General features: G+C 39.7%; 1 protein-coding gene and 1 long non-coding RNA gene across 4 annotated transcripts in view; both read left to right on the top strand.

Annotated features, from left to right (window-relative positions):
* Positions 1-21,319, top strand: part of LOC103279528 (shieldin complex subunit 1) — a 48,968-nt gene that overhangs the window by 26,996 nt on the left and 653 nt on the right. The window lies entirely within an intron of this gene.
* LOC134292575 (uncharacterized) lies at positions 417-21,318 on the top strand. 2 transcript variants are annotated; one of them, XR_009999818.1, is made up of 3 exons: positions 417-8,536; positions 9,242-9,498; positions 10,178-21,318. It is a non-coding gene; the product is annotated as an uncharacterized LOC134292575 (long non-coding RNA). The 2 variants fall into 2 exon arrangements; XR_009999816.1 differs by having other exon boundaries at positions 417-8,901.

Raw genomic sequence — 21,319 nt, 5'->3', positions numbered from 1 at the left:
TTATTGAAGCAAGTTCAGTCCCACCTTTTGAAAATGAGGCTGGAAGTTTCCCCAGAAAAGAGTATTCAGTAACTTCAACCTGTTATTTTCTTGTTTCTAAACTATTTCCCATTCTTTGTGAAATATTTTTTATGTTTCTCCCCTTGTTATTTCCTTTTGTGCCCCTAATCTGTGAAAGCCGAAGGGTATTGGTTTCCACTCTAGTCAAAGGCCCCTTCTATCTTCTGTATATATTTCAGATTTCAATATTAATGTCAAAAAAACATAGTATGATTTTACATAGGATTTGTGCTACATTAGAACAGTAGAGACAAATACACTTAAGTAAATATCACCATATAATCCAGATTATTAAAGCAGATAACTCGGATTATCTGCTTTGAACTGGATTATATGAGTCTACGTTGCGAAGTTCAAATCAGATAATCTGGATTTTATCTAACAGTGTAGATAGGACCAAAGTCTCTTCTGTGACATTCATGAAAAGATACTGGACTGGAAGAAACGAAACAAATTCTTCAACCCACTTTATAGATATCAATTAGTTTTAGGCTGTGTCTACATTGTTATATACTCCAGATTATCAAAGCAGATAATACGGTTTTTATATGGCAGTGTAGATGGAGCCCCAGTAGCCTGTATGTTGGAAAGGAAGACTCAAGTGATTATTTTTTCTTCCCTGACCAGTCACTTCTGTGGGCCTGTTTATAAGTAAGATTCACCATTATGTACCTATCTGTGTTCCTTTTCCTTGCCTCAACACACAGTTTTTATTTTAGTACCCCACTTCTCATTTGGGAGTTAAAACTAATAAACCTGGAAGATGATGTATTATGTCAGTATTTAGGGCAGTCTAACATAGAGAAGTGTAAAGGAACCCAAGCGTCTGCATAGGTCCTGCTGCACTTTTTCCCCATGAGACTATAATACACTGATCATAATCGGAGCTTGGAAAAGGTATTTCTTTTGGAATATACCTCCCCAACCAACATGGCCACTAGTTACGTTAACTAAGGTATGCAAGAACTGTTGTATAAAATAAATAAATAAATCGTAAGAAAAAATTTAAAAATCCAAGTTTACCCCTTAAGTCATTAGGTTTTAATACAGTACAATCCCATATCCACAGGGAGTATATTCCTAGATTTTGCATGAATACACACATCTGCAAATAATAGCAAACCCTATTGAAATGGAGGATTTCTGACCCAAGAGAGGGCGTATTTTGGGAAAATATGTGGGTTGCACTGTCCTAATTCCATTTAGAATAATAAAATGATAAGAGTTGGAAGAGACCACGTGGGCCATCTAGTCCAATTCCCTGCCATGCAGGAAAAGTACCATCAAAGCATCCCTGATGGAATTTTTCCTTGTGCTCCTCCTGATGCCTTAACTCAAACAAACCATTGGGATATTGGAAATAAATTCCCATTCTTTGATTCTCACCCTGTTGTGGCCAACAAATATGGAAGTTTCAGGTATTCACAGGAAAGTCAGACCACAAGTCCATTAGATGTGATGTTAATGGCTCTGACTGGTACAATGGCTCTCTGAGGTTCCAGTGGGCCCTTGATTAATAATAATAATAATAATAATAATAATAATAATAATAATAATAATATAGTTTGTTTATATTCTGCTCTATCTCCTTGAGGGCACTTAGAGTGGATTACAGAACACGTATATGGCAAATGTTCAGTGCTGTTATACAATTAACAAGGACAGACAATACATTAAACAGAAGTAAAGACTTTTCCCATCTTTTCCATTTCCAGCATCTGGAGGATGTGCTCGACTCCGGCCATGTGTGTGTGTGTGTGCTGTCACTTCATCTTCCATGCCAAGGAGCTTTGTCGTTCTTAGACGTCCTCCCAATCGAATTGCTGGCATGTTCTTATGGGTGCCTTTTATTACTTAAAGCAGTACCTATTTACCTACTCACATTTCTGTTTTCTATCTGCTAGGTGGGCAGGGAGCTCGGGCTGATGGTGGGTGCTTACCCCGACCCGGGCTTGAACTAACAACCTTTTGATTGACAGAATTTTCTGCAGCTTAGCAGTTTAATCCGTTGTGCTAAGCCCAGCTCCAGTTGGGGTTTGGTTTCAGGACTCTCCATGAATACCAAAACCCGTGAATGCTCAAGCCTCGTTATATACAAGAGCATAATAAAATGTTGTCCCTTATGTAAAATAGAAAAATCAAGGTTTTCCTTTTGGAGTTATTTGCGGGGTGGTGGTGGTAATATTTCCAAGCTTTGGTGGGTTCTGAATCTGCGGATATGGAGGGCTGACTATACTAACTAGGCCCAACCTTCCAAAATCATATGGGATTAGATGCTGCTTTGGTTTAACAGCCTGGTCCATGTGAATACATTCAGTCACGTGGAAAATAATGGGGCCATGTGGATCCAGACCAGCAATTGTAATGAATATTTTATTCCAACTTTGAGTCAGCTTCTTGTGTTGCAAATATCTCCTTTTAATTTAATTCCTTTCATTTTAGAGAAGAGTCATCTGTTCATCTCTTTCCCAAATTATTTTTTATGCTGAAAATTGTATGTGTGAGAAAGAGGAAATGAAACACTCTTTCAGATAGGAAGCTTTTATTAAAAAGGAGCAAAACGACGACTGGTGTGCAAGTATACGGTACAGCAGCTACCCTTCTTTGGCAAAATAAATCTCAACTGATAGGGAAACTTAATTACATTTAGCATTCTGCCTGGACTGAGCTTGTCTCAGGAAGGATCTGAAAATTTTGGTAACTATACCGTTGCGCAGATGGTCTTTATTAAGGCAAGGGGAGATTAAATTTCAGGCCATGTCACGATGTTGCTGATATACAGGTACGTGTGCTGCAGTCTAATGAGGCCTCTTAACCCAAAGCTGATAGGATGCTTTGGTTTGCATCCATAATGGAAATAATTAAAAGCTCCACACTCTTGGGAGTTAAAAAAACATTTATTTTTTTAAAAAAATTGCAAGCATCTGGGTTTTTAAAAGTTTAATTTAATATCCTTTGATGTTTATCATAGCCTAAAGTGTGCCTTCTTGGGCCACTTGCTCTTACTAATATAATTTCCCAACCTTTCTAATTTAATTTCTTTCAATCACCTTTTTTCCTACCCCTGGGCTGTTTGAGTAGGCTTTTCACTCTGTTTTGGTTGAATGGACAGAAATGACAAAAAGAGACACTTCATACTTAGTATGTTTGCAATAAAAAGTAGTGCATATTTCTGGTATTAAGAACATACCCTTGTGCATATTTTCAATTTGGGTAAGGCCAAAAGAACAACAAAACACCCTGGAAAAGAAAACTGGGTGACTTGGAAGCCGCTGAACAGACTATGCTCTGGGACCACAAGATGCAGAACCAACCTTAAGAAATGGGGCTACAAAGTGGAGTCCACGACATGTGAGAGTGGAGAAGAGCAAACCACAGACCACCTATTACAATGCAGTCTGAGCCCTGATACATGCACAATGGAGGACCTTCTTATAGCAACATCAGAGGCACTCCAAGTGGCCAGCTATTTAGGGAGGAGGGAGCAAGCTTGTTTTCTGCTGCCCTGGAGACTAGGACGTGGAACAATGGCTTCAAACTACAGGAAAGGAGATTCCACCCAAACATGAGGAAGAACTTCCTCACTGTGAAAGCTGTTCGGCAGTGGAACTCTCTCCCATGGACTATAATGGAGGCTCCTTCTTTGGAGGCTTTTAAGCAGAGGCTGGATGGCTTTCCTACTTCTTGATAGGGGGTTGGACTGGATGGCTCACGAGGTCTCTTCCAACTCTATGATTCTATGATTCCAGAATGAGAAATGACGGCTTATTGGGCTTGTGATCTTGGATATTTACGGTTGAGCTCTTCTTTTTTGCAACTAGAGAAAGGCTTACCCTGATTCTAGTAATGGCTATTAGAGATGGGAAGTCACAAAGAATGGGAGACTCTTCCATAGTCATTGAAAAAACTAATTGAAATTAGATGTTTGCCCTGTTACTCTTTAAATATCACAAAGGTGATCTCTGTGTTAATGTGTTAGCACTGGAGAGTGGAAAATCCTGTATGGGGAATTACTTCTTTTTTCATTCATGGATGCATCTATTTGCAAACCATGCCCTTCTACAGGATTACAATGGTAGCGGATGGGTTTTGCTATACACTATTGAATACAGTTATGCAAATGAAACTTGTCCTGTTATTGACTGTACCTTTTGGACTTGAGTGAAGCTATTTTGGATGCACTTAAAACTGAAGTTGCTTGTATGTAGTAGCTGATTGAAAGTGACAGTCAATTTACTTTTTGCTTCATTCTCTATTCACTCTTATGTGTCTATTCTCTCAACTTGGAAAATATATCCTCCATCAAAGTACAGTATCCAGCCTCTGCTTGACTTCTTTTGAACATTGTGTGCTAATCTGTCAACTACAGGGAAATTTGAAAATCTCATAATTACCTCCTTCACATTCCCATGCAACAAGTATCTTGTCATTACTCTGGTGCTTTAGTTTACGATATTCCTGCTCTTGCTGTCAAAAAAGAGGGATAGAAATAGTCTGATAGCTCCATTTGCACTACTTCCTTGGTATCTAGAAATCAGTGAATTATTACAGTTTGATGATGTAATAAAAGAGAAGAGTTTTATGAGGAAGGCCATGCCTCACCATAACATCCTGCAATTTGCTCCTTGTAGCTTCTCAGCTTAATTGGATCGGAGTGTCAAGACTAAGTAGCTTTCACCCATGTGGTTTCATTTCAGCATGCAGGACCCCTTTGTTTGCTGGTTACATAAATTATTCAAGAAGCTCTCTTTGCAGAAATGTTTACTGTCTTGATGGTTTCTGCAGAGCAAAGGGTGCAACATGCTTCTCTTAACCACTTTCAATTAAAGGATGGGTCTGTGGCTTCAGTCATTCAGCTACTGTAGCTCTGGAATACATGCCAGAAGAGGCTGAAATCGGGTCCTAGAGCTTAGTTCTTATCCCTAGTTCCCAGTTGGTCATGAAGGTGCTTAACATGGAGCAGGCAAGGCTTGATAACCAGTGGTCCCATACATGTTATTTCATTGCAGTTCCCATGAACCCCAGACAGCTTGGCCAGTGGTGAAGGATGAGAGACTGTCCTTGCACTTTTGTCCTGAATAAGGAATTTGACATTAGGATTGAGATAGTAGGAACTAGTTACCAGATTCAGCTTTGTTGCATTTATGTGGCCAGAATATTTGTAAACTGAACATATAAAGGGAAATAGACTTGTGCTCACTGTCTTTGCTCCAATCTCCAAATGTTGTCAGTGGCTAGTCATCTAGCCGGGCTGGTATTTATGCAAAATGTTGGGAACCCCCCAATTGTGCAGTATGGATTCCCACCGTATTGCATAAGTGTCATGTGTCATTGGTCCAGAGAGTTCAACCAACTGTTTTCTGGTTTTTTGTTTTTGTGTTTGTCAGGAGCGACTTGAGAAACTGCAAGTTGCTTCTGGTGTGAGAGAATTGGCTGTTTGCAAGGATGTTGTTCAGGGGACGCCTGAATGTTTTGATGTTTTACCATCTTTGTGGGAGGCTTCTCTCATGTCCCCGCATGAAGCTGGAGCTGACAGAGGGAGCTGAACCACACTCTCCCCGGGTTGGATTTGAACCTTCAGGTCAGCAACCCAGCCTTCAAGTCAGCAGTCTGCCGGCACTAGGGTTTAACCTATTGTGCCACCAGGGGTTCTGTTTTCTGGTTGTGGCAGGCATAGCTCCTATTTGATGCTTTGTTCAGAGGACAGCAAGATGTCCTCAGCAGGCTCTCAGAAGGCCAGAATAGTGCAATGTTCTGGAGGATCCTCTGGACAAGGCATCAGTGAGCTCCCTGATTCCTCTCTCTGGACACCTCTCACAGAGGGACATCAACAGGATCTTCAGAAAGCCAGGCCAGGCCCCAAATGCCTTGTTTTGGCATACTTATTCAGAACAAATTGTGGAAGAGGCTGCAGTGGAGTCTGGCTGTCCTTGCAAGAACTAGAATTGAACTGAGATGCCCCGATGCATATGTTGATTCCCGTGGTTTTGTCAATTAAATTATGTCCTTTCTTCTCTAGAAATAGTAATTATTATTTGCAGAGAAGAAAGGACATGTATTTTCTTCAGCATTGTAGGCACGTTTTAAAAAGCCACCTAAAGCCTTGATGACGTTTTGAGATGTAATGGAGAAAAGATGAAAGCAATGATCTTAGTCTGCTCACTGGATATAAATTCTTGTATACATAAAATAATAAATGAAACAAATGCAATTAGAAGATACAAAAGATGTTTCTCTGCTAGAGTTTGGCTTTGTACATAGTATATTTCTTTGTAGATGTCGGCTTGCATTAAGTATTTCGGGGGGGGGGGGATGTGTTGGAGAACAAATTCATGGACAAGCTTAAAGCCCCTTCTACACAGCCATGTAAAATCCAGATTATCTGCTTTGAACTGGATTATATGGCAGTTTAAACTAGTATAATCCAGCTCAAAACTGATAATGTAGATTATCTGCTTTGATCATTTGGATTATATGGAAGAAGGGACCTGAGTAATCTCATAGCTTGGTTCGCCGAAAAGGAGGAACCTTATAGCACCATGACTATTTTGCATTTTTGAACCTCTCAGGGAAGATGATGACAGCAGACTGCAAAGAAATAAAGTTGGCATGGAATTAGAGGGTTTTTTTACCTAGAAGTGAACAGTTTTTCTTTATCATATAGGACAGTGGTTCCCAAACTTATTTGGCCTGCCGCCCCCCTTCCAGAAAAAATATGACTCAGCACCCCCTGGAAAGGGGGATGTGGCTTAGAGGGGTGGGCGTGGCTCCTGCTTATGAGGGCGGGGCTGAGCCTCTCCCCTAGTCCAAGATGCAGGGCTGCGAGGGGAGGTGGGCGGGGCAACAAATGGGCAGCCAGGACTGGGATGGGCGGAGTTACAAGCTCTGAGGCAGGGCTGAGCTTCTATGCCTGTCCTGCAGCGCCTGCCAGAACACAGGAGGCGGGGCTAGAGGAGGGGGCGGGGCCTCTTCCCAAGTGCCTGATGGAGATGGACCTCTATACCCCACCCCCGAGTTATTTGTCATCAGCACATACCTCTATTCCCTTTGTCACAATCAAAATATATCTAATCTCAGTTCTGTCCATGGTAGCCCACCTGTTTCATTCCAGTCCCCACTGAATAATTGTTCTGCCTCATCTATTGACTACCGCCAATTAGGCTTTTGGTTTTGGCTCCTGCGTTTTTGAAGAATTGAGACTGTTTCATAAAAAGATACAATTTCTGTGAACCCTCAGAGTAGAAAATGCTGAACTGAGGACTCAAAGGGACTTGGCTGATTTCCTTCTGGAGATTTGCTTTTCCCTGATGGGAAACAATTAACAAAGCTCTGTCATCTTTTATCTTCGTATTTCATGGTCTTATAAATTAGGTAGATGAAGAAGGCAAATAGGAGAACTTGGTACCACCGTTGTAGATTAAACAGAGCATTCTTTTCTATAACAGTATTTGTGCTTGAAATATTCATTAGTGCAACTTTCTGCTTTTTTAGAATAAGAGTTATTCTTTCGTTAATTATTTTTTCTTTATGAATGCCCCATATTATTATCCCCTCATGTCTTTGTTTTTAATTCATCACAACCTTGAATGTCTCTTTACTTTTGCATTCACTGTGTAGACTTTTATATTAAACTCTGTTTTCCAGCTTTAATAAAATAGCCTTAACATATTAGACTGCAACTTGGAATGAGATACTGTAACTTCTCCTAACCTGAGACTTCCCAAAAGGCTTCCTCATAATATAGGTATATGAAAACATGCTAAGTAGAGTATATTCAGTTTCTTTTCCTACCCTGACAAAACGTGTATTTACCAGCAAAGGGAATTTTCTGTTCTTGGAGCAGATAACTCATTAAAATAGAGATAATACCTCAAGTTATATGTATATTTTTGTAACTGAGGTCAGAAATTATTTCCTTCTAATTGGCATTGAAACTGGTGCCTCACACTTTCTGGCAGCCTTGGCTGTGTGTTTTTCTCTTCCTGTTGGGCAATTAAAGTTCTTGTTTCTGCCGCAGGGTTATAAACTAATGGCCTCGAGTAATGTGTGGTTGTCAGAGACACAGCTTTTACTTTTCAGTCACAGGGATCAAACTGCAACTTTTAGTATCCCCAGCCAACATATTTGATGCACCTTGCTGGTTAAGGATTAAGACGGTTGTAGTCAAGAACATCTAGAGAGCCCCAGGTTTGGGAAGACTTTTAAAAAAAATAAAGGGCTCTTTTCGTGCACCCTGTTGTCCATGTTTGTGTTTTTCTTCATACTCATAGAAAAGAATCCCAGGTGAATTTGAAACTTGCCATATTCATGTTGGATGTGTTAAATTTCAGCACAAAGCATGATACACCTTGCATTGTTTACTTGGGTACTTGATTCAAGAAAGCTTGGCAGACTTATTTCCTAGGTAACCACAGCTCAGTCATAGATCTGTGAAGTCACAAATGAAAAATCTATAGGAGTCAGGTTAAGGTTGGCTGTACGTAGTTTATGGACAATCTCTACCCCTGGTTGAATGAGAAAATTTTGAGTTGATGAATGATTGCTAGGGATGCCTTGAGTGCCTAAGATCTATTTGTGTCTCTCATTACTTTTTGAGGATGGTTGCATGGTTTAGTTCCCTCTATGTATTAAGAATGCATGATGTTGTTGAGAGTGTATGACCTTATTCCAGGAGGGAAGTTGGGGGAAGTGGAGGAAAGCGTCCATAATAGTGGGGATGCAACCTACTCTGGCAAGGCATCCCACAACGATTCCCCGCTTTCTTCCGACTCCTGAAAATGGACTCATCTATCATACGGACGAGATGGATTTCAATGCACTGCCACCGGAAGTACCTCTGAGGTATTCCGTTATGCCAGCATGAGAAGATGGTCAGAAAACGGGTGGAATTTAGTGTGGGATAAGGTCCATAGAGATTTATGGAAGCAAGCATAAAAAGGAAGGTATATGGATAATCCAGCAACAATTATAATTGTAGGAATAAGTCACATCACATGATGCACAATATGATGAAGAAGCTGGTCATTAGAGGAATGGTTGCAGACCATTCTCATTATTGAACACCTTCTCTGATACCCAGGAACCTAATCACACAAATATTGGGCCATCTAGCCTCATATGCTGATATTAAATGTCAGGTCAGTCCACAATAAGATAAATATATTCCATGATTTAATTACAGATGAGAAGACTGATCTGATGAATATCACCGAGAGCTAGTTGAACAGTCTGGGTAACAGAAGCATGGCACACACTTCTCTGTACAACTTGTTATAGTACCAATACAGCATAAAGGTCTGGGAAAGAGGAAGCTGCCATGATCCTTAAAGTCTCCAGCAAGGTGCTAAAGAACCTCAAGCCATTTTCCTGGGATCCATTTAGTTAGCCTGCATTTGTAGACGGATTCCTCAGTGCTCTGGAAAACTGGTTTCTAAACTGGTGAGACTGTTCAGCCTGTAATTTCTCCCTGGAATGCTAAGAGGGAGTAGAAAACTAACACAATTGCTCTCTTCGGCATGTGAAGCTTAGCTAACATTGTCTGTAAGATTCAAAGGCATTAGAGTCAGTATGAAATCTGGGCCAACATACATTAGGGTAATAGTATTTAGAAGTGGCATTCTGTTGCCTAGTGCAGGTTTGCAAGCAATTGCCTGCTGGTCCATGGTTAGTTGCCAAATTACAGTGGGCCCTTGGTATCCACTGGGGTTTGGTTCCAGGATCTCCTGGATATATAAAAATCTGTTGATGCTCAAGTCCCATTGTATCCAATGGCATCCCAAATGTAAAATGGGGAGCAATTCAAACAAATGTTGGAGAGAGCCAGATAATTTGTGAAATGGTGGTAGACTACAGCAGGGTGTTTGGCATGCAGGAAAATCAAAGTTTGGATTTTTTTCCCTCTCAGATATTTTCAAGCCATAGTTGGTTAACTTTGTGGATACCTGAGACAGGTTGATTGTAATTACAATGTAACTGTTTAATGTTTGAACCTACCATCTAAATTAGTTTGTTCTAGAATTGATATTTTAAGATCAGGAAAATGATGGACTATTAGGTTGAAATCATCTGGGTTTTGAAAGTTGTTGATACCTGTTTTCTGTCTGTTGATTCCTTTAAGGAAGGATTGGACAGTTTATTTCATGGAAAATACCAAAGAAATTTCTGGCAGATGATGTCATCTGTTATATTGGAAGATGAGCTGGCAAATGAATCCTAACCTCATTAGATCCTGTAGTAGTCTACAAAAGTTACTACTTTGTGTGTCTGCTGAAATAAATTGTTTGCTTCAAATGTATGCTATAGCTAATCTCCTAGCCTTTACGGTCTGCAACAATTTTCATCATGTCTGCTGTAATACAAAATGAATTGACAAAAGCAAGTGCTACTTTGTTTATGTACAATTGCAGAACGTTAAGGAAAAAGTCTATATATAATCCTGTCATTATCCATGAAATCTATAATGCACATTAAATTTTGATTTTGATCCTGACAGATCCTGACAAGTTGTAATACATTTCAGTTTTGAAGGTGACATATAGCCAAATAATGAGAGGAAATTAAAGGAAGACTATTTATCTTTTCATTTGTGTGTTGCTTTTGAGAAAGGAACAAAGAGTCACTTTTGGAGGCATTTAAATTCAGCCTATACAGAAAGCAATATAAGAATTTGTGTTAAGGCATTAACTACTATTGTAGGCATTCTAACAGAGTCTTACGACCCTGTTATCCATAGATGTTGAAGCCTTACACTATGTCAACTTGAAGAGACACCTATAAGTTTTACACACACACACACACACACACACACACACACACACACACACACACTTCTAGCAATCATGCAAAATTACATTTTAGTTACTAGATAGATGGGCCTGAGAACAATCAAGCCTGAACTATCAGTGGAAGCCAGAATGACTAAATCGAGGCTATCATATTTTGGACCCATCAATGGTGGCATGACTCATTGGAAAAGATTATAATTTCCTCAGTAAAGTGAAAAACACTGTGAACAGAGGAAGACAGTATCTTAGGTAGATTGATTTGATCGAGGAAACACAGCCCTGAATTTTCAAGGCCTGAGCAGAGCTGTTAATAACAAGGGCTCTTTGAGTTCTCTACTTTTTGTTACCATAATTCAAAGCTAACGTAATGGAAAAACAACAAGAACAATGTTTATAACAGACCCATTTCTTAAGAAAGTTTAATCTACAAGTAATTTGAAAGAATTCTAATTTCAAAATTCTGATTAGTGAGCATAACCTTGATTGCTTGTAATCATTCTTTGTGGAAAGCATAAGATGCAAGCTTCCCTCCATTTGGCATCCTCCAAATATTGTTGTGTACCATCAGCTTTAGCAAGCATGGCAGTAGAAAGGGATAGTGAAAGTTGTAGTCAAAATATTTGGAGGGCACCAGCTGTTTCATGGGACACTTTCTTGGCACTGTCTGTAATTTATTATGACCACTTGCTCATGTTTTGCTGTTGTGTGTGTGTGCGGGGGGGGGGGGGGGGAGGTGTTAGGATGGTAAGTAATCTGCATGAGTTTTTGTATCTTTATACAATTGCTTTAGTGTGTGTAGCCCTTGTCCGGAGGTCAATACACGTAAGAGCTTTGATGTGCTGCAATAGGACCAAGAGCAAGTCCAGCATCCTGGTATCAGAATTATATAGGCAGAGTTATGCATGTATGCATGCATGTATGTGTGTATTTATTTAGAAAATGTTTAGCCCACTCCTTAACTATAAGAAAAAGGCACTCAGACGTACAATGTACACAAAACCAATAGCACTATGTAACACAATTTTTGTTCCTGGGTTATAAATGTCATTTCCTAATTAGTTATATCATAAAAACTTGGAAAAGGTCTATTAAACTGCAAAAACTTTGTTATGGTCTGTGCATTGAAAGGTTTAAAATGTCATATTTACATTAAGGAACATGACAAAGGTAGTGCCCTAAACTGAAGGAAATAATAGTACTACTCTTACCCACAAAAACAAAGTTTCTGGAATATAAGAACTATTTTCAAAATAAACAGTTAAACAGGAAATAACACTTTCAAACCAGGAACAGAATTATTTTTCAAATTTGGTTACATAGTGTAATTATTACATAAATAATTATTACATAAGTCACGATGTTGCTATGTCTTGCTGGCTGCCTCCCTCCCACTCAGCGGAATTGCAGTTAATGGCAATGGGAGGGTTTGACTTTTAATTGTGGACACTGCATTGTGAGTTTTCCAGATACAGTATTCATTGGCTGGAGCAAATGCAAGAGGTTTGTGCTACTTAAGCAGGACACAACATATTTGGTTATATTGATGGGTACTGGTCACATTGATATCTTTTCAAGACCTCAGTGTCTTACATAAAAGCTAATAGGGGCACCACTGAAATGAAATGGGACTACCCCTCCTTCCCCACACCTTTCCCTATGAAAACTGCTTGAAAGGAATCAATTAACAAATTAAAAAATGTTTGACAGTTTAACCTACGAGTGCCATTTAATTATTTTCTAAGCAAAGTTACATAATCATAGGAAAAATAGGACAGCCGTTTTCTTTTCCCATTTGATTCAATTGATACGTGGGAAGAACTGTTCCCTCCATACTTTCCTTCCTTTGTTGTTGCTAATTAATGTGTAATGCTTTTTAAAGTGTCAACTACAGGCACATATATTACAATAGAACTTAGGAACAAAAGATCTTTTTGTGGGAATGGCTGTCGGTAAATCAACTGCTTCTTTTCAACTATATTCTCATAGGTACCTCCAGATCTAACATGCTTTCCTGATTAAACAGTTGGTCCTCCATATCCGCAGGTTGTACATCTACAGAATCAAACATCTGCAGCTCAAAAATATTCAAGAAAAAAATCCAAAAATGCAAACACTGAGGTGTAGACATACTCCGCTGTTTGATTTGTTCACCATTTTATATAGGGGGCGTCATTTTACTATGTCATTGTATAGAATGAATTTTGATATCCATGGGGAATCTTGGAACCAACTCACAAAGAATACAGAGGACCCACTGTATTAATTCCTCTCTTATGCTATAAAGGTTAACTCAGGAGCTTGTGTCTACAGCAGGGGTGTCAGACTCATTTTCACTGAGGGCCACATCAGTCTTGTGGTGGCCTTCAAAGGGCCATTGCATCCATGGACAGAGAATCCATGGATATAGAGGGCCAGCTATATTTTTCACCATAGTGGTTGGGAATCTTTAGTTTTTACCCAGTTTAGGTCCTCAGATATTATTGAACGACAATACCCATTACTTTTGATTATCCGCCATGCAGACTGGGGATCATGGGAATTGCACCCCAACAGCATTCGTAGCTGCGGTTTCGGAATGGTTAAAGGTCATTTTGAAGTTAAGCATCATATCCACAAGCTTTCTATCTAAATTCAGACCCCACTCTCTTGAATAAATAGAATAAACTGATGCCTTCCAGACTCTTAAAACTCCCAACAGCTCTAGTCATGATGTCTAATGATAAGGAATACAGGAGTTATAATCCAGCATTTGGAGGGCCACATAAAAGAACATGGTGGACCAGATTCAGTTCGCAGGCCTTGAGTTTGTCAAGTATAGTCTACAGTAAACAACCTTGCGGCTGCTCACATCTTATTTAGGGCCAATGTATCTGAGTTTATCAAATATCTGGGCCTTGAGAGACGTTAGTTGCATCCCCATAGCCTTGCTTAGCCATAAATGTCATATCTGCCTCTAACTTCAATGAGATGATGCAGTCCCATAGGTGAGGGCAAGAGCACTCTTAGTTGGCAGCATTCCCACTAAGGGATGACCTCATCTGAACATTTGTGTCACTTGGCGGTATTTTAATGCACTGTATACTTGAGTCATTGGCATCTAATGCTTCAGAAACATAGGGACATTAATGACAATGCACTGAAATAATGTAATACTTGCAGTACAAGATGGGAAAGGTCAACAGACATCAAGGAAATGGAAAATAGAGCAATTCTGGTCACTAGTACTTAAAATTTCTTCTGATAAATACTTGAATAAAATACCTATTTAACAAGAATGGGGAAAATGGCAATGTAGTCATCAAATATGCTTAATTTTTTAATAAACCATTCAGTAATTTGGTTGAATTTGTGTAAAAGTTTGCAAGATCTGAGTAGGACTGATAGCATAATTGGGTCTCTGGGAGGTCTCTCCACTCACAGGGTCAACATGGGTCAAAGCTGATCTGATTGCTTATAACAAAATGTTTAATCCTATATAATATTTGTTAATGTGGAAAGTTGAAAGGTGGAATCCATTTAACAGGTGGTTTATGGAGTAAGCTCTAAACATCCTATGGCTTATCCATTTTTAAATACTACACATGTCAGGGTAGTGATTTGACTAAATTACCGAGGCCAGTATTTAGTGTTCTCTTTCTTTTTGTTATTTGTAAGTATATTGCATGGTGTTTTCTTAATGTTCAATCACCAGTCATCACCAGCCAATGCCAAAAATACAGCTTAATGGTGTAGCATTAGAAAATATTGACCATTTCTGCTACCTTGGCAGCCGCCTCTCCACAAAAGTCAACATTGACACTGAAATACAACACCGCCTGAGCTCTGTGAGTGCAGCATTTCTCCAAATGAAGCAGAGAGTGTTTGAGGACCGGGACATCAAGGTGCATGTTTATAAAGCTATTGTCCTCCCAACCCTGTTATATGCCTACAAAACATGGACTTTCTACAGACGTCACACTCAACTCCTGGAACAATTCCATCAGCATTGCCTCTGAAAAATCCTGCAGATATCTTGGGAAGACAAGCAGACAAATGTCAGTGTGCTGAAAGAAGCAAAGACCACCAGCATTGATGTGATGCTCCTACGTCATCAACTCCGTTGGATTGGCCACGTTATCCGAATGCCCGATCACCGTCTCATGAAGTTGTTACTCTACTCCCAACTCAAGAAAACAGAATGTTGGTGGACAGGAAAAGAGATTTAAAGAAGGGCTTAAAGTTAAGCTTAAAAACTGTGGCATAGACACCGAAAACTGGGAAGTCCTGGCCCTTGAGTGCTCTAACTGGAGGTTTTCTGTGTTACCAACAGTGCTGTGGAATTCAAAGAGGCTCGAATGGGGGGCAAAAGGGAGAAACATGCCAAGAGGAAGGCACATTAAGCCAACACTGACCAGGACCACCTTCCACCTGGAAACCGATGTCCTCACTGTGAAAGAACATGTGAGTCAAGAATAGGGCTCCACCATCACCTATGTATCCACTGCTAAGACACTACACTTGGAAGGCCATCATACTCGGACAACGAGGGATCGCCTAAGTAAGGCATAGTGTTTTATCTGGAGCTTTACTGAACCATTCTGTCTCTGTCTCTTTCTCTCTCTTTTCTCTCGCATACACTTTACATGTACACTGAATCAGTCTTCTTTTGGTTCTGTATTGATTGAAAGGCAAATTTTCCTTTTGTAGCTCTGTCTAAATGCCATGTAGAGAGGCTTCTGCTCCTAGTTGCTGGAGAAATTAACATTTAAGCAAAGATGAAAGCCAACAACCAAAAGGGAAAAGAGACATGACATATAAAAGGGGAAGAAAGGGTTATGCCCACATCATGATTTCACTTTATTAGCCACATCACAAATGGAATTGGACCCAGCTTGTTTTGACTGAGTAGCCTTGCGTAGGCAACATTGCTGCCTTTGAACAGGGTTTCATATTTGCATGAAATGCTTCCCCGCTCTTCATATTCCAATGAATTATTAAAGATTTGGCTTCAATCAAACAGATGTGTGTGCACACACACGCGCATTATATAATAACCACATATCTTGCAAGCTTCTGGAAACTGAAGAAGATAAGAAATCACCTCCTGAATCCTAAGGAGTCATTTGCATCAATAAAAACAGCAAAGCATCTCAGGGCACCTTAGAGACTACATTAGTTTATAAAGATACAAGCCTTTGTGAAGGGGGTCCAACTCACAAATATTTAATCATAAATAATATAATTGCTTCAGTTATTCTTAATTATTTTGCCATAAAAAGACTTGATATACTTGGGAATGTCACCAGACTTTTTGTTTGCTGCCACAGACTACCAGGGAAGCATGGCTTTTAATTCTGTTTTTATTGATGTTGTGAAATATGTTTTAATGGTCTTTTATTGTTATTTGTTTTTTTACAATTGAATGTTTTACATTTTATCTGTATGGTTTAATTTACTGTTTATTTTTCTAGCATTGAATGTTTGCCTTTTATGTTGTAAGACGCCTTGAGTCCCCATGGGGAGATGGGATAGGATATAAATAAAGTTTGATTGATGAACCGATGGATGTATGAATCACAGAAACCCATGGGGAGAGTAAGCTGGAATGGATAGCTACAAGAAGTGCCCAACTGTGATTCTGTCTACTACTTCTATGGGGAGTTACACATCATAGGCGTTTGTTTCCATCCATTCTCAAGGAGGTGCCAAGACAAAAGATCATGTGAAGTGGCTCTTTTGATCCAGTGCTTAACAATAAACATACGTTTCACCAGCACTGTTATCTGAGGTAGGATTATCCTCAGAATTGGACTCTTTATACTCGGATAAACCAAATAGCTTCGGGTAATTTGGGGACCCATGTGTAGCTACAGGCTAAGTTGGTAAAGCATTGATTTTTTCTCCCTTTTATTTTTTCTGGGCAAGGCCTTCCCTTCTGGGGATGATGACGGTATGTTCTTCCAAGCGTTGTCTAGGTCACCCTTGCAGCTGGGAGTTTCATTTGGTACATACATCAGAGCTAGGTCGCATGACAGTCTCTGATATGGTCTTACACCCTCCCAAAAAGAGACCAAAATAATGTATTTTCTGAAATAGGGTTCTGCTGCTGGTGATTGATTGCCGAGGATAAACATGGGCACTGTCCTAAGGATATATACTAACATTGGTAGCAAAAGAGCATTATAAAAACATGAGCTCCTAGGAAGCTAAATGTAGAACTAAGATGAGAAAGAAAGCAAGTTGCTCAAGGCTGATTTGTGGGATAGAACTGGGAGCCTAGAGTGGAGTGGGAAGAAAGATGAGTGGATGATGGTCTTGTTGTTGGATGCTTTTCTCATCGGTTAGCAGATACATGGTAGAATACTGAATTCCCCTCTTCTCTGCTGCCCTCCACAGGTTCAGTGATATCAGTGGACATAGCCCCAGCAAGCAATAACTAACACTGGGCCCTCAGGTGGCTAAGAGCCAGGTTTGCTGTGTGTCCCCCTGTATGCTGTCAGCTGGGGCATGTCAGTAGAGTCTCTACCTCAGGTCTCAGCCCATTCCTTATACATGGCCACTGAAAGTGATTAATTTTGCCTCCCCTCTTTCTTCCACGAATAGGAATTACCTAAACTCAAGTGCCTACAAATACGAGTTAGAATGGCCATCTTGATACACTGCTCTACTTCACAACAGAGTGCTCCTGTACTCATTTTTTTTTTGACATCTCAGACTCATCTCTTCCACCCCTATTCAGCTTGTAGGAGATAGGGGGAGGGAGTGGTCTGCAGGGGCAGAATGAGAATTAGAAGTAACATGGAGCATATACAGTTGTACTGTAATTCCATTTCCAGGATCTTTTGAAATGTGATCCTGGATGCCTGATCCTCACCTTTTAAAAGGAAAGTTTTGGCTTAGGGCGCTTCCTGTTAGGGATTCCTCTTCTTCAGAAGAGGAAGGGGAGCAGGAAAGTGTTTATGAATCTAAGGGTGAGTTGGAATCTGAGGAGGAGATTTTGCAAGTACCCACATTTCAGGAGAGGCAAAAGGAAACAGAGCAGAGACGTCGTTCAGCTAGAATAGCTGCCAGAAATGCAGCTGAGTAATTGGGAACTGCCCTAGCAGCTATGAGGGGACTCAGGGCTATAAAGCAGAAGCAGGTGCAGCCAGCGCTTGCTAGTAACAAACTGACTCTTCGCTCCCCTTGTGCCTGCTTCAAGTCTGCATCTGGGAAACTGCTCCTAAAGATTTATTGCTGTTTCTTTGTCTGAAGTAAGACTGCTATTTGATTTGGGAATTTAACAGAAACTAAGAACTGTGTTTACCCTAAGACTTCCTTGCTTCCTTTTTCATTATTACTCTGAGTGTGCTGTACTCTACATTTTGCTGAAGTAAAGCAGTTTTCACTTACCACAGTGTTTTAAAGCTGTTCTTGAAAGACAAAACAGGACACTTCCAGACAGCACGAAAATGCTGGTTTTGAATGGAAGACAAAAAATTCCAGGACCAGAGAGCAGGTCCCTACACAGACCTATTAATTCTGGGATTTCTTCCCCCACCGTCCTCACAAGTTTCCCTTGTATCATAACAAGATGGAGGGAGGATGGAAGAACATCCAGCAGAAGGGGTTTTTTTAATCACTCCATTTTGCACTTGACTGTATATGCACACATGCAAATATCTTAATAGAAATTTAAGCAGATTCGCATGTGCGCATATGAGGTTCAACACATAACTGAGTGATGTTTTTAAAAACTTCCACCGGATTTCTCCCCTCCCCCAATTGTTTATTCAAGCTCTGTTTAATAATATAAAGAGTTTCAGAGAGTTCTAATTGCTCTCCATTCGTGCTTCCTTTAAATCAGCTGTGTGTTTATTTCACAGCCCAATCAGATGATCAGCTGTTTCGGGCTTTTTAAAAGCGCCAGTGCACTGGGGCAGTCTCCATGGGGGGAAGGAAGGAAATCACATGTTTTTCACAAGTGCAGGGATATACAGTGATGTGAATATGGGCATTTTCTGGCCAGATTTGGGATAAAAGGGGACATCTTTACCCTGTGTTTTTTGTCCGACGCAGCAAATCAGTGCGGATTTATTGCTAGCATCATGTAGCCCTTTTTAACTTGGTAACTTCCATATTTTAAGTGCTGTGTAGATGGGCCCACAGAGAACGTTTTGCTCACCCCATTGATATCTACAGACTGTGGAAGGACAATCTTTCATTCTCAACTGCAATTCTGATAAAAATCATATGATTTGAATCCTGGAAGCAGATGTTGCATTGAATCAAGGTTTATGCAGGGATCACTGCAACTTCCTGAATTGTTCATCATTGGTTGAGTAAGCTAAGGCAGTTGGGATTTGCATTTCAACAAGTTCTGCAGTGCCATAGGATTCCCACCCCTGGAATAGGTGGAGATTATCCTGGGTCCTCCTTAGAATTTTAAGAAAGTGCCCCCCTAAATCCCATTCTGCTACAAAGCAGGAATTGTTTTCTTGTCACAAATAGAAAAATAAACAAATTTCATAATCTTCATCCCCAACCCGTCCTCATTGTTGTCTTTAATCAGTCTGGTCTTTTGCATTCCAGCACTTACAATACTATTCATAATTTCCCTCAAAAAAAAAAAACATAGTCAACAAGGACCTATTTAAAGGTTCTAAAACCTTGTAAAGAGTGTAAACAAAAGTCTAGCCATAACTATTACCTGCTATCTGCTTCTAGGATTTGGGAGTTGTAAATAGCCGGAGAGCTCACCACGTTTTTAATTAAAAAAACCTACCATTTTTTTCATATCTGAAAAAAAATTACAGCCAACAAATAGTGTTTCTCGTTTTGCTGCTCCCTGTGTTCTATATGATACGACTGAACTTGAGCCCATGCTCCCGGTTCCTTATTCTTCCTTCTGAGCTATTTTTGTGGCACAAACATGGATGATCAGCTGGAACAAGGAATTGAAGGTTCAGTTTCCCCAGTCCAGTATGGCCCCGGTATCAGTGGGGGATATGTTCCCGGACTTTGTGTGGATATGCAAAACTGCAGAAAATAACAAACCCTATTAAAACGAAGGCTTTCTGGCCCAAGAACGCCATAGAATTGTGCTGGGGGACCTAAAAAATGCCTAGCGGGGATATATTTGTTGAACTTGTGCAAGTCTCATGGACTCAAGGGTTGGACAATATTACCTAAGATTTAAGATTGGTTGGGGAAACTTCCTCCATGGTGATATCCTGGATGTGGAACACCTCTCTGCCAAACATTAAGAGTTTTTTCCTTACCTTGTTTTCAGGGTCTACCCAAGTGTTTTATTTGTTTTGTATTTCCACCGTTATTTGTTTGGTTTTATTGTATTTTATTAGATAATTTGAAGGAGAAAAAAAAACAGAATTTTAAATGTGTTATTAGAAAGCCTGGAAGCTACCTTGGGCTTCTATGAAGTAAGGGAGATTATAAATTCTGTACAATTGATGATGATATGTGCCTTTGCATAAGAATGGAGAATTGGATCATTGTTCTTTAGGCAGTTTAAAGGAATAAATGTCATGTGATATGGCAAGAGCATAGCGTAACTTGGGCTCAAACTCACATGAACATTTTAAAAATAATAACTGAAAAGTAATTTGGAGTGGGAATAGGCTTCTGTTATACCATTCCTGTCTACCATTAGAGCTGGCTTGTTCTAATGAGTTTATATGCAATTTGCAGACCATGCATTCACCCTGGCTATCTCATTATCTATATTGTCACCAGTTGTTGCTCCATTATAACACGTGCATTTTTATTAAAAACTGAAAACCCTAAACACTGGCAGTGTTCTGTCCTACACTGTTGTTGGGCTTCATTAAACTAACAACTTGCCTTTTAAAAATCACAAATACTTTAAGTTTTCTTATTTCCCGTGAGAAGTCTAAATCTTTTCAGCCACCACATTCAAATGATAAAAACACTGCTTGCAGTTCCACATATAATTTTCATTTTGGGATGGTGTTGTTTTGAAATCACTTATAATGAGACACCATAGCAAGGAGTGGAAAAGGATCCATTGAAATCTTCTTGTTGCCAGGGGAGAAGTCTTGTTTATGACTTATATCCTTATTCAGAGCTGTCTTTTTTTGGTATCTTGGTTTTTAGGCCCGTCCTTGAGGTTATTTGAGGTGCTGATTCAGAAAAATGGCATTGGATGAACTGCATCAACTCTAGCTTCTTAAATGTGGTTGTCACTATTTTCTGTGGGTGAACAGATGGCGACCAATAGATGGTAAATGTTCTGTATCTTAAAAGCTAGAGCCGATAGGGAGAAACTGGTGCCATTTTTGGAATCAGAAGATCAAATATAGACCTGCAAATGTGGAAGGTCAACTACATGATATGCTTGTGTCATATGCAAAGAGAAAGGTAGGGTTTAAATTGACTCCATAAGGTATTAAGTATGCAAAAAATATATATCAGCAGTTCATGTTTTGGCTTTCTTTATTTCAATATGAATAATATGGCTTTTCATTTTTTTTTCTCTC

Source organism: Anolis carolinensis, chromosome 1, assembly GCF_035594765.1.
Source record: "Anolis carolinensis isolate JA03-04 chromosome 1, rAnoCar3.1.pri, whole genome shotgun sequence".
NCBI classification, from domain to species: Eukaryota; Metazoa; Chordata; class Lepidosauria; order Squamata; family Dactyloidae; genus Anolis; species Anolis carolinensis.
This window is presented reverse-complemented; position numbering and strand designations above follow the sequence as displayed.